The sequence below is a fragment of the Aptenodytes forsteri genome, unplaced genomic scaffold (assembly GCF_000699145.1).
Source record: "Aptenodytes forsteri isolate BGI_AS27 unplaced genomic scaffold, ASM69914v1 Scaffold199, whole genome shotgun sequence".
Taxonomy (NCBI): Eukaryota; Metazoa; Chordata; class Aves; order Sphenisciformes; family Spheniscidae; genus Aptenodytes; species Aptenodytes forsteri.
The window spans coordinates 425,193-437,634 of record NW_008795921.1 but is presented as its reverse complement, the minus strand read 5'-3'; positions in this window follow the sequence as shown (position 1 = coordinate 437,634).

Sequence of the window (12,442 nt, the reverse complement as noted above, 5' to 3'; positions counted from 1 at the left end):
TCTGTTCAGTCATTAAGCTCACAATACGGTAGAGGCCAACGCATCCCTGACAGGATTTCTTGGCAAAAGTAGTTTACACTGAGTATGGTTCAAAACAAAGGCTGGCTCCCAGTATCCCCTCCCTTGTGTGAATGCCCCCACAGCTAAGCTGAAGACTCAGCTTGTTCTGTTTTGGGGTTTTCAATAAATATTTGTTTCACATTACATCTTCACCTAGAAGGAGGCCGAGCACACGCAGGTCAGAGCAACCCAGACCCTGGTGCCAGAGGCCCTCCACTCAAAGCTAAGCGCAGTGTGCGAGACCTCTCCCAAGGAGGAAGGAACTGCACTCACCAAAACCGCAGCCTTCTCAGTAAGAACCATACCAGAGAACACAGCCTCTTTCAGAGAGCCTAGCTCTTTGCTTCCCTGCAACTGAAAGGTAGCATTTTCTCCAATTCCCAGGGGGCAAAAAAGCAAAGCAGAACTGAATTATTAACGTTTACGATTTCGACAAAAAAGGCATGACTTTTGCTCTTGTTTTTTCAGCTGTTCAGATGGGCAGCCAAATGAAAATATGACTTTTTCAAATAGTCCTACCCAGATGTCAGTTAGCTGTGAATTGGTAGATTCAAAGGTTTCAGTTATTGACACAAAACCGCTTGTGGTTAAAGTATTCAATAAGTGTTGCAGTATATTTCTAATAACTGATAAAAGGCTGCAAATGCAAAAGGTTGCCTGTTTTCTCTCCAGCTAAAGCCACTTGTCCTAACGGTCCAGGAAACTGGTCCCTCCCTTCGACCTTGCCTCTTCCAAAATTTGGAGCTTCTTAGTAGCTGCTAACAGCTCATTTTAGACAATACACTGCTAAGTTTCAAATATAACCACACCCTGCATAGAGAGGTGGTGTCCCCTCCCTCCCCAGTAAATAGCTTCCATTATCTAGTGCAGTAATTTACCTTCATTATGAACCGATTTTTAAGAATTATGTGAAAACTTCACTAAACTTCATGGAAGACAAGGGTTGGGGCAAGGAGTGGGCCCGTGCAAACCTCATGAACTTCAGCAAGGCCAAGTGCAAGGTCCTGCACCTGGGTTGGAACAATCCCCAGTATCAGTACAGGCTGGGGGATGAAGGGATTGAGAGCAGCCCTGCTGAGAAGGACTTGGGGTTGCTGAAGAATGAAAAATCGGATATGAGCCAGCAATGTGCACTTGCAGACCAGAAAATGAACCATATCCTGGGCTGCATAACAAGAAGCGTGGCCACCAGGTTGAGGGAAGTGATTCTCCCCCTCTACTCCACTCAGGTAAGACCCCATCTGGAGTACTGTGTCTAGCAGTCCAGCACTGGGGTCCTCAGGACAAGAAAGACACGGACCTGTTGGAGCGGGTCCAGAGGAGGGCCGCAAAAACAGTCAGAGGGCTGGAACAGCTCTCCTAAGAAGAAAGGCTGAGAGAGTTGGGGTTATGCAGCCTGGAGAAGAGAAGGCTCCGGGGAGACCTTATTGCAGCCTTTAAAAAGGCTGTCTAAAAAAGACAAGAGACTTTTCACCAGGGCCTGTAGTGACAGGACAAGGGGCAATGGTTTACACTGAAAGAGGGTAAGTTTAGATTGGATGTAGGAAAGAAATTTTTTACTGTGAGGGTGGTGAGACACTGGCACAGGTTGCCCAGAGAAGTTGTGGATGCCCCATCATTGGAAGTGTCCAAGGTCAGGTCTGAAGTTGCTTTGAGCAATCTGATCTAGTGAAAGATGTCCCTGCCCATGGCAGGGAGGTTGGACTGGATGATCTTTAAAGGTCCCTTCCAACCCAAACCATTCTGTGATTCTGTGATTCTACAAAATCCAACCAGTAGCCCAAGCTCCAACATAATTCACACACTCTAAATGTTAAATGCTCTAAAAATAACACAATCTCAAGCCCTCCTTCACAAAGCTTTATTCCCTGTTTAGTGGTGTTGCTTTGCAGTACTACAACCTCTACAGGTCTAGCTTTCTCAGTGAACCTATACATGTGTTAAGCTAGTGTAACTAAGGAGAGAATGAGGCTGCAAGACATATTCTGAATGAAGTTTCCCCCTGAAGAGCTATCAGCTGCTCCTTATCCATTTTTATTTGCACATGTTCCCCAGCCCCCGTAAGATTAAACTCATCGCAAGCCTGACTGCTGGTTGACACTGTGAAATGAAGAGGTGATTTGGTTTGGCTTTTGGCCATGTGCGTAGATCTTATTAATGAGAGTTTGGAGCTATTTAAACTCTGTTTCCAGCAGACTCCAGAGCCAGGATAAACTCTGTACTTGTGTGCATGCAGTGAAGCTCAGTGGCAAGTCTGTGCTTGAAAAAAACTTCAAGCCCAAACTCATCTGGCAACCTGGGCACACCCGGTATTGTACTCGTCCAACTTCTGCCACCCACCGCCCACTGTGGATTTACAAATTGGTGTCTAATTGACAAATAACTAAGTAGACACCTGGATTCTCTCTTCTGTGTTGTGAAAGAAACTGCCTTTCTCATAACCGGTTGCCCTACATCTTTCAGGCACTTTAGATTTTATCTGGACTAAAGGATTTTGCCAGCTGAAGTCCTGCTAGCACAGGCTTCTGCTGGTGGTTTTGAAAAGCTGCCCAGAAAGGTACCTTGAAGCAGCCATGGAGAGTGGTAGGAGATATTGCAGTGATACGCAGCAAGACTCACAGCGTTTAACACACAGAGTGAAAATACTAGGGTGGGCTAGTCCGAAACCTTATTTCTTAAATTCTTAAATTTAGTTTGTTCCAGGTCAGTATGTAAATGGTTCTGTAATTTCTAGGGTCTGAAATAGGTGGTGTGTGCTAGGATTTGGTTTCACTAGTATAAGCTGCACACACAGTAGGAATTTTTTTTCAGTTTAACTGTACCCATCTAATATTTCAGCAAAAATTTTCAGCTACAGACCTGGCCTGAAAACCAGCTGGTTTTAATATCTTGGAAAAGTAATGCAGTCTCATGCAATGATATTAGAAACAGCTGATATTCTCATTTATGCAGTAAAAGAAAAATAAAATTATTTGATGTGGTACTATATATAGTAGTACCTAATATGCTATCTCAGTACTGTTAAATTGAAAATTTGACATTCCTTGTCATTCTTTTTCCCTCCACAAAAAAAAAGGCAACTAATTTGTTAGCAAAATTACCATGATTTCATGGAAATGTTTTTATTTTGACAGAGGTCATTTTTTAAAGAAAATAATATAAATGGAAAATCATTCTGACGTGGTCAAATTAGCAACAAAATTATACAGATATTTAAGGGAGGATGATATATGTATTTAATGGAGGAAAGCAGAAGGCTGCTGCTGCAAAATATTTATCCACTGACATTTAGCTCTGAATTTAAGAGAGTGTCAGTGATACATAAAAAGAAGTGATCTACCTTTTACAGGGCATGTGACAATTTTGAGTTACAGCTCAGCTCTCCGATAGATTTAATGGGGTTAAACAAGAGTAAATACCAAGACAACAGTTATAAACTGTGTCTTGGAAGAAGCAGTTGAAACAATAAAGGCTCAAGCACCGGGCTGCTTATGCAAGCGTGTGGCTGCTGCAAAGGTTGTTTGCTTTTTCCAGAGAACATGAACCGGGTTTGCAGCATGCTACCCGGTGGCTGTGCGCTCCCAGGATTTAGTTTAGCATCTGATCCCTGAGAAGATAGTCACCAATTTAGTTTAGCATCTGATCCCTGAGAAGACAGTCCGCGAAGTACTGCAAAATCTCAGGTCCTCCTGAAAGCAGCATGACTGAGAAGCTCAGGAGCCGTGCAGGGCCAGACCTCTCCAGTGGCCCTTCCAAATGTTCGGGAGTTGAAAAATACTGTGCAGTTCATCCTGCAGGCATGGCTGGAGCTTCAAAAACAGGTATGCAGCACCTGAGAGATCTCCCTAGCAAGATTTTCTCATTCATTTAAGTTAATTTATGGCCTCGGAGGACACGGTTATGCAGACATTGTTTTGAATGGCAATAGTGCCTTATGGAGCTCCCATTCCCCTTGCAAATTCTCATGCCTGTGTTATCCCTTTACCGAGGCAAATCAGATGTGCGTCTGTGCAGCCGCGTGGTAAACTGATCTGGCTGGAAAGCAACCTCTTTTTTTCTGAATCATTCCAGGCTGTCTCTGTCCCACTGCTTGGTTCACCACCTAGCTGTGCAAGCTGCTGCAAGGGTGGTTCAGGGAGGCGGTGGGAACAAGTAGTCATGAACGGGGAGGCGAGAATCGTAACGCAGCTTAGGCAGCACTACCACCAAATGTGAAATTAGGGTCTGACGCTGCATGTGTTGCAAGAAAATGAAGGGAGCCACAATAGCGTGCAAACAAGTGCTGGCTTACAAACCTCTGCCACAGACTCATGTGCAGGACACTTTAGGGCCAAACCCCAAATCCTTCACATAGCTGTTACAGAAGTCCTTGGGCCACACAAAGAAAAGTGGGAGGAAATCAGAGCTGTAACTAAATTCGGTGAAGTTAGGTCACCATATAAGTGACTTCAGGAACGGAAGTTCTCATGATGTATCTTGGTAAGGGAGAGACAGCATTAAAGCCTGCAGCTCACATGCTTCTTGCAATTAGCTTTATCCATGCATGACAGGCCAGGCCAGCCTCATTTCTACTTTCCTATTTAGTAAAATGTTTTAAACAAAGCATTAATTGTTTAAAGGCTGGAGCTGGGACCCTAATTTAGATGTCTGCTGTGTAGGTTTGTGATCTCTTTTAGCTGTTTCCTCTTAGGAGGAACTGAATCGCATCCTAGATGTGCGCGAGCGTCAGCCTGGCTGAGGATGACCGGCTCAGAAGCAGGGATGGAGGTGTTGGGTGAAATGTGTGGCTCCTCATCTGGGAGACGGGGTCAATGTGCATGGCCCCCATCTCGGTGCTGTGGGGTGGGTAACAGCTGCTGGCGTGACAGGATGCAAGCGGGAAAAGTGTGAGTGAACAGACTTCCCAAAACCACCTGCAAGGGCGTTTGCCCCGAAGCGGGTCACGCTAAAGAGGAAAATAACAATAACGAAGTTTGCTTAAGAGACGGCCATCAGCTGGATTAAATAGTAACCAGGAAATTACCAAGAGACTTCTGGGGAAAAAAAAAGGGACTCGGCTTCAAAAGAAGTCTAAACAAAGCATACAAGTTCATGGTGAGGGAAGAGAAAGCCGGCCCGATCACGTGAGACATCACCCCTTCAGCATGGGGTATGTGAGTTATGGGTGCCTGTAGCTCTGTGCGTGTGGGAGGGGGTTAAAATTTGGGGGATTATTCATAGAAGGGTGTTCAGGCATTTGTAGGTGTTTGTTAACATTCTGGGTTATCTGTTGTATTGCTGATACTGATCCTGCATGTGTAGCACACTGATCATCAGGTGATTATGTGACATTAATAAATCAATGACCAATTATTAATGAATCCCTGTGATTGAAACCACATGGGTGGAACAGTTTTTCCCTGTGACAGGAACTAGCAAATTCTACCCTTCTCCCACTGGCAAAAATACAGACTGGAGTGGAAGTAAGGCTGAAAAACCTTAAATGCAGGTGTATTCATACAGTTCCTCCCTGAGACAACCCTTCTGGAATTCTGAATTCCTTGATAATTCTGGATTTTTCTTCTTTTTCTCCTCCAACAGCATTTCATTGTCATTCAAGGCAGACAGGAGCACATTCATTAGCCTAGATCACATGAATGTGTCTATGTGGGAGGAATTTAGCTCCATAACAAGGCTGATAATACTATTCTACTGCATTTTCCCCTCTATATTTGTAGTAATAGGCCAACTTGGATGTTCTGATAATTTTTCCCTGTAGGAAAGCATCAATATCAGACGTGAATTTCACTAAATGCGTTTCTTTTCTTTCATGCCAAAAACTGGCTTTCTCCATCATTCTAAATTCAATGATGGTCACAAGGCTGTTTTTCCATTTCGAGTTAGAACTACAAAGTTTCAGCATATTACTGACAGTTTTGGTTTTTAAAAAACAGCACTCCACTGAGAAGTATCACACGATTTCAGTGTGTGTGAGCGCACATTTCATCTATGTTTAGAAAACTATGTTTTAGAAACTTTCATAAATACCAGGTAGTTTAAACAAGCACTTTTGGTTTAGACTGTGTTTTCTCATTCATTGGTACCAGATTTGTGCTACAGCATCACCTAAGAGTATAAATTTCATCCATATGAAGTGCAAGCACACAAGACCACCTCTGTCACGTTAGAGCATAGGAGATGGTGTTTACACTAGTGTTGTGGTCCTTGGGGCTGGCAGATGGTATCTGATCCACTGTAAAATCTGCTTGGACAAAATTGTCTCTACAAAATATGTATTACACTTCAGCTGGCATTACGAGTTTGTACTACTTTGTGTCAAGTAACTGCAGTGTTTTTGATCCAGTGCTTTGTGCTCTAGGACCCAGTTTCTCATCTCATGGAACCGCAGCCTTGGATGGAATTCAGGCTCCATGAACTGGGCCACCACCCTCAATAAGATGAAGGGCTTCTTGTCTTCATGAAAGCCAGCCTGTTCTTCACCACTGCATCATCTGGTCTAATAAAAGATATTACCTCTCACTGTAGGCATTGCCTCTCTTTTAAGCACTTGACAGTTCAAAAGTTTCCCTCTCTGAAAGAGCATCTTGACATTTCTATGTTCTCTATCACCAGAATAGTGTGTGAGCAGAATATGTCCATTATATGAATAAGACTGTTCTATCACAACAAGAAAACTTCTCCGGGAAGGAGTCTTCGACGTGGATTGCTCCCACTGGGTTTGCCTGGGTGGACAGCTGTGCCTCCGTACACTCCTCACGATTTCCCAGGGACTCTGTGTGCGTGAACGCTATTCCAAAAATGAGACTTCTGGCTCTGCCTGCAATAGAAACACCACACCAGTTCATAAGTCAGTCTAATTAAACAAATGCAAGACCGTCCTGGAGATAAAATTCAACTGCTTTTGCAAGATTTGTTTAGTTAAACAATTCAGTGTTGCAAATACTGAAAAGCAGAAGTTAATAAAATAACCTCAGAACACGGATTGGTTCATGTTACAGCTGAAAGGACAGTGGATGTCTAAATAGCAGAACTCCTGTTTAAAAAGGGAAGGCAGAAGTAAGTGAATGACTAGTCATCTGTTTCAAAGATGCTGAACTGCGAACATCTGCATTTCCATCAACATTGTTAACCGCGATGAAATGTACCAACTGTAATTACTTTACCGTCTACTGTGAAGACAAAATGCTTGGAGGAAAGAAGAACTTTTTTGCTGAACTGGTACACGTTCTGTGTACTTTTTCACATAGATAATGACCTAGAAGCTTGATGACAGAGGCAACAAGCATCTTGAAGCAACTGAAGATATTTTGTAATCTGATGTCACTTTTCTTGCTTCTGCTGCTCAATCATTCAGCAGTAATTTTTTTTCATGATGCTTTCATACTTTTTTTTTCCCCATAACAAACAGCAGATGTCACCAGGACTTACCTTAGAAATTTATCTTTTAAGCAGCGGCCCTGCAGGCTTAGGAAATGGCATGAGAAGACACTACAGAATGCTCTCCAGCATTAGGATATGGAAGCTTTCAAGGGTCTGCCTCTGACAAGTGGACCTCTCTCAGCAGCCGCTCTAACATTTCGCAGGGTAAGACATCCTGTGAAAACACTCAGTTCTTCCAGCACGTTGCCTGAGAACTGCTGCTTGCCAGAACAGATGAAGCGCATCAATGCAGCAGTTACACAGTTCAGATGTCAGAAGTCAAACTTCGGATTCTGGGAATAAAACATTTATCACTTATCAGCTGGGTGCTGAACATCTGAATAGAAAAGAGCCCTTTTGTTCTGTTTAAATGAAGGAGAGACCTTGATGTAAATTTGGTGCACCGACTTCACATTTTCATTGGACTCACATAGTTTTCCCGAATGTCCCAGCAAAGACCGGAGGAAAAGAAGCTGTGTCTATCAATCAGGCTCACCTACTTTAATAACTTGCAGTGACTAATCCTGCTTGATCCTTTACTTTCGCTATTTGCAACTACGGTTCTCAGCATTTTTAGTTTGGGTGCCTTCCCGCATTATTTAATGCGGGTGAAATAATTTTATTTGCTACAGAAGTTTTGTCAGAAGAACAAATTTTTTACTGGTAGTAAGTTACTCATCATCTGTGATGGGCGAAACAAAAAAGAAAAAAACATCTTTCTAGAAGTGACTAGTCTAGTGATACAGCCGTGGCTCCTTGATCCATTTTCTTTTGTGACATAGCTGGTTTAACAAGCAACCAGCTCCATTCTTTGTCTCCATCTGCTTTTTCTTCTCACACACACACACATCCTCATCTGTATCAGTCTTGCGGAGCTATGCTGAGCATTGGATTGCCAAATAATGAATTAATAATAAGCTATAATACCTCTTTAATTTTTTTCGTTTTAATGTATAGTGTGAATGACAGTGGCACTGGCAACTGAAGGAGCAATAAACTGCAGAGTAGATGTGGGAACACATAGCTATGAGACAAGATAGGTGGCAGCAAGGACAAGAACTTCTTAAGCCAGTTTTGCCATCCGAGAAAATATATGATATATCTACCCAGATGGGATATGGAGAAGTATGGTCCACGTTAACAGTATCTGTTCTCTCTCTGTCACACATTCGTGCTAAGAAACTCCACCATCATCGGCAAGCAGTGTGTGAGCTCAACTCTTTACCTCTTTACGTAAAGAGGACTTAACGCAGTCGAGCGTGAGTTCTTAAATGTCTCCATTTCCTGTGTTTTTAACCTCCGCTGTGATTCACCCTTCTCCCTTTTTCTGCTTAATCCACCCTTCCCCACATGCTTCACTTCAGAAACTGCTATGCAAATCATGTTTCTAAATTACTGGGTTTTTTTTAGTTGTACTCATAAGGAATAGTTGCATCCCAAGCTACGCAACAGGTTAAAAACAGAAGTTACTTAAATATGCCTGTACATATGGTATTTTACTGACTTTAAAGACACTGTATAATCCTTGCCTCAGCAGTTGTATTGGTACAGAGTTTACTATTAAAAACATCCAAAAGTGATGTTTTTTCAACTGTTTCTGGTGTTCAGTTCATAGCTACAAGGATTAGCCTTTTCCCAAGATGCCAAGTTTTTCCATCTGCCTTGAAATGGACAATACTGGAAAGCTTTTACAGCCTGAATTTAGTGGAAAACGGCAAGGTCTTTTCATTTTTCTTTCCTTGACCTCCTGAGTCCAGCTCTACTCCTCCTGAGATCAGTTCTGCTCTATCCTTTTCTGCGCTCCATGATTTCCACTGATTAAAAGGATGTGCAGACACGCACTTGATTCTATCTTCTAATGACAATCATTTCACTTACTACAGGGTCTTTAAAAAGGGCTTAATCTCATCTAAAACATGAATGTGTGTTAATTATGGCCGTTGCATCGTACCAGAAATGCACAGAGTCAGCGTTCCTGAGCAGGAATGGCTAAGGTGCCTTCAGTCTCCTTGCCCTTCCAACTTGGGTGGCTGAGCCACTCATAAAACAGCTGTCAAACTGCTAGGATTAAATGATGCTGTCACAGAAATTATCGTCTTCGGCTGTATTAGCACTGACTACATATTTGTAAAGAAATATCCACCAGAACAAAGCAGGATGTGCATTGATCTGATGATGTGCGCCACAGCACCGTAAGGTCTACCAGCAAACCGAGGCTACGGTAGCTCGCTCAGGAGCAGCGTGGCCAGCCACCCAGCAGCCGGGTGGAAAGCTGAGGACACTGTTGCAAGCTGTCGTCCTCTGCCACAAGCTGTCGTCCTCTGCCAGGGTACCAGCATCCTCAGACATGTTTTGTATTTTGACTGGATGCCTGTAAATCAGCATGTCTGGAATTCTTTAGAGGGTCAGCTGACCACCAATTTCCTGGATGTATGTTTGGCTTGGGATAGTTATCCTATCCTTGTAATTATTTTGGTTTTACATGCAATTATTTTTATGCTTCCTTCTTTTAGCATACTGCTGATATTTTTAACTTTAAGCCTATTCCAGGTAGCTCTTTCCTGGAGAATTATGAATAATGATTATTTACAAAAGGTAGAATTCAGTCATTCTGCAACATTAGCCTTAAAACTTAAAAAAAAAGCCTTTGGGGCTTCTCTGTAGAAGTCTTCCAAATAATTGCCAAGGCTGAGCTATTTCAGTTGTGTGACTAAAAATACTTTTTTCCCTGATTTAAAAACGGAGCCTGTTTCTTTCCCACAATTCGATGCAAACATTATGGAGTCAGCACTGTCTTGGGCCCCTGTCAGAAACAATGCCTTGAACGTGTTTAAATAAACTGTATTAGAGACACCAGGGACATCTGCTTTCAGTTCTCCCCAGTGTACCCTTTTGTAGCTCAAAGATCTCACTGTGGTGTTTATTTCAGCTACTGCTGAAGTTTACAATCCATTTACTTCCACGCCCAAGATGTGGAAAGTAGGAAGATTCCTCCACAGAAGCCCATTGATGCGAGCTCTTAATCCACTGTCTCTGCTCCCAACCTCATTCTTCTGTTTTTTGACATTCTGCTGGAAGGTTTGGGGCAGGTTCTTCCTGATGCTTTTCATTTTGGCATATACACTAGACAAAATAGCTTGGTTTTTTCCTCTTCCTAAACCAATGCGGGTCATTCTGGTATTAGGGCAAGATGCCAGTTTGGTGCACTCTGGTCTTGTTGAGTTTCCACCTTGTCAACTTTAAAAACAGGTGGGCATTTCCTTCCTTTTTTTCCTTGTGATTCTGCATCTGTCCGGTTTTCTAATATTTCTGTTGGTGACGTACAAAAAGTAGAGAGGCTTTTAATCACATCCCAAGCAAAGGGTCTGACACAATACAAGGGTTCCTGACAACACACACATACATAAAGAGAGCAGCATGGAGAGAAAAAAAAAGCACCAAATGGATATGAAAATCTTTGAAATGCTACCACACTCTTCTTGCGCAGTATTGCTTTCAGACATATTTAGAATTTTGCATTTGTATAACACTTTTCGTGTAAGAATTTTGGAAAACTTTATGGGAATGAAGCACAAATTCCCTAGCTGATTTTTGCCAGACTTTAGTAAGAAATCCAGCAGAACTCTAAATAAATCTATAGCCTTTCCCACCTTACTACCAGTTCTTCCCCACCTGAACATGTAAGTTTCTCAAAAGTCGAATTTATTTTTACACATAGCCATGTGAAATTACCATTTTATAGCTGGGAATTTGATAGGATAACATCCAGACCAAGTTCAGACAACTGTGCAGCTTGGCCAGCGGCTATCCCTAAGTTTCCACAGCCCAAATCCACTGCCCTATTTACTGGCAAAGTCATCATCTGTGCTCAAAAAGGGAGGCAATTACTCCAGAGCATCTGAAAGCCACATTTTCAACTGTAGCTCTGTGTTGCATTCTGTTTACTGCTTCTACTTATTTCTGCATGGTACCATCTGGATTCTGCTTCCTTTCTACTTCCTCATGGTTTGCAATTTCCTAAGTTCCTGCAGATATTTTTTGCATTTTGTGGACAATCAGCAATTTTTTAGCTCCACGAATACAGCTCAGCATTCCTTCACTTTATTTTTAGCCCAAACTGGCTACGAGAGAACTGCAGTTTGCTAGCTTTGAGCCTAAGACAGCTGACTCACTCAGAGACCGGCCTGGCAGATGGCTCAATCCCTCTCTAAAGCTAAGCAAGAACGGATCTTTGTCATTTCTAATATGCCAGCTGGTTGCAAATCCTCGAATACAGCTGATCCTTGAGGTGTGTCTGCACATGTTGCCTGCGGGCCTCAGCATACCCCACCCCACCCCGACTGAGAAAACACCCTCCATTCACTCCTAATTGACTTATCTTGGTTCTGTTTGGTTTTAGAATAGGATAGAATAGACTAGACTATTTCAATCGGAAGGGACCTACAACGATCACCTAGTCCAACTGCCTGAGCAATTCAGGGCAGACCAAAAGTTAAAGCATGCTGCTAAGGGCACTGTCCAAATGCCTCTTAAACACTGACAGGCTTGGGGCATCGACCACCTCCCTAGGAAGCCTGTGCTGGTGTTTGACCACCCTCTCGGTAAAGAAATGCTCCCTAATGTCCAGTCTAAACCTCCCCTGGCGCAGCTTCGAGCCATTCCCACGCGTCCTGGCACTGGATACCAGGGAGAAGAGCTCAGCATCTCCCTCTCCACTTCCCCTCCTCAGGAAGCCGCAGAGAGCAGTGAGGTCGCCCCCCAGCCTCCTTTTCTCCAAACCAGACAAACCCAGAGTCCTGAGCCGCTCCTCACAGGTGGGTTTTGTTGTTGTCTGGATTTGTTTGTTTTGGTTCCGTTTGGTTTTGTTGGGTTTTGCTTTCGCCGAGCCGTGCTGCGGCACCGAGGGCGGGCCTTCAGTTACCAGAGAGCCGGGTGGCTGCACGCCGGCTGAGGGACCCGCCCC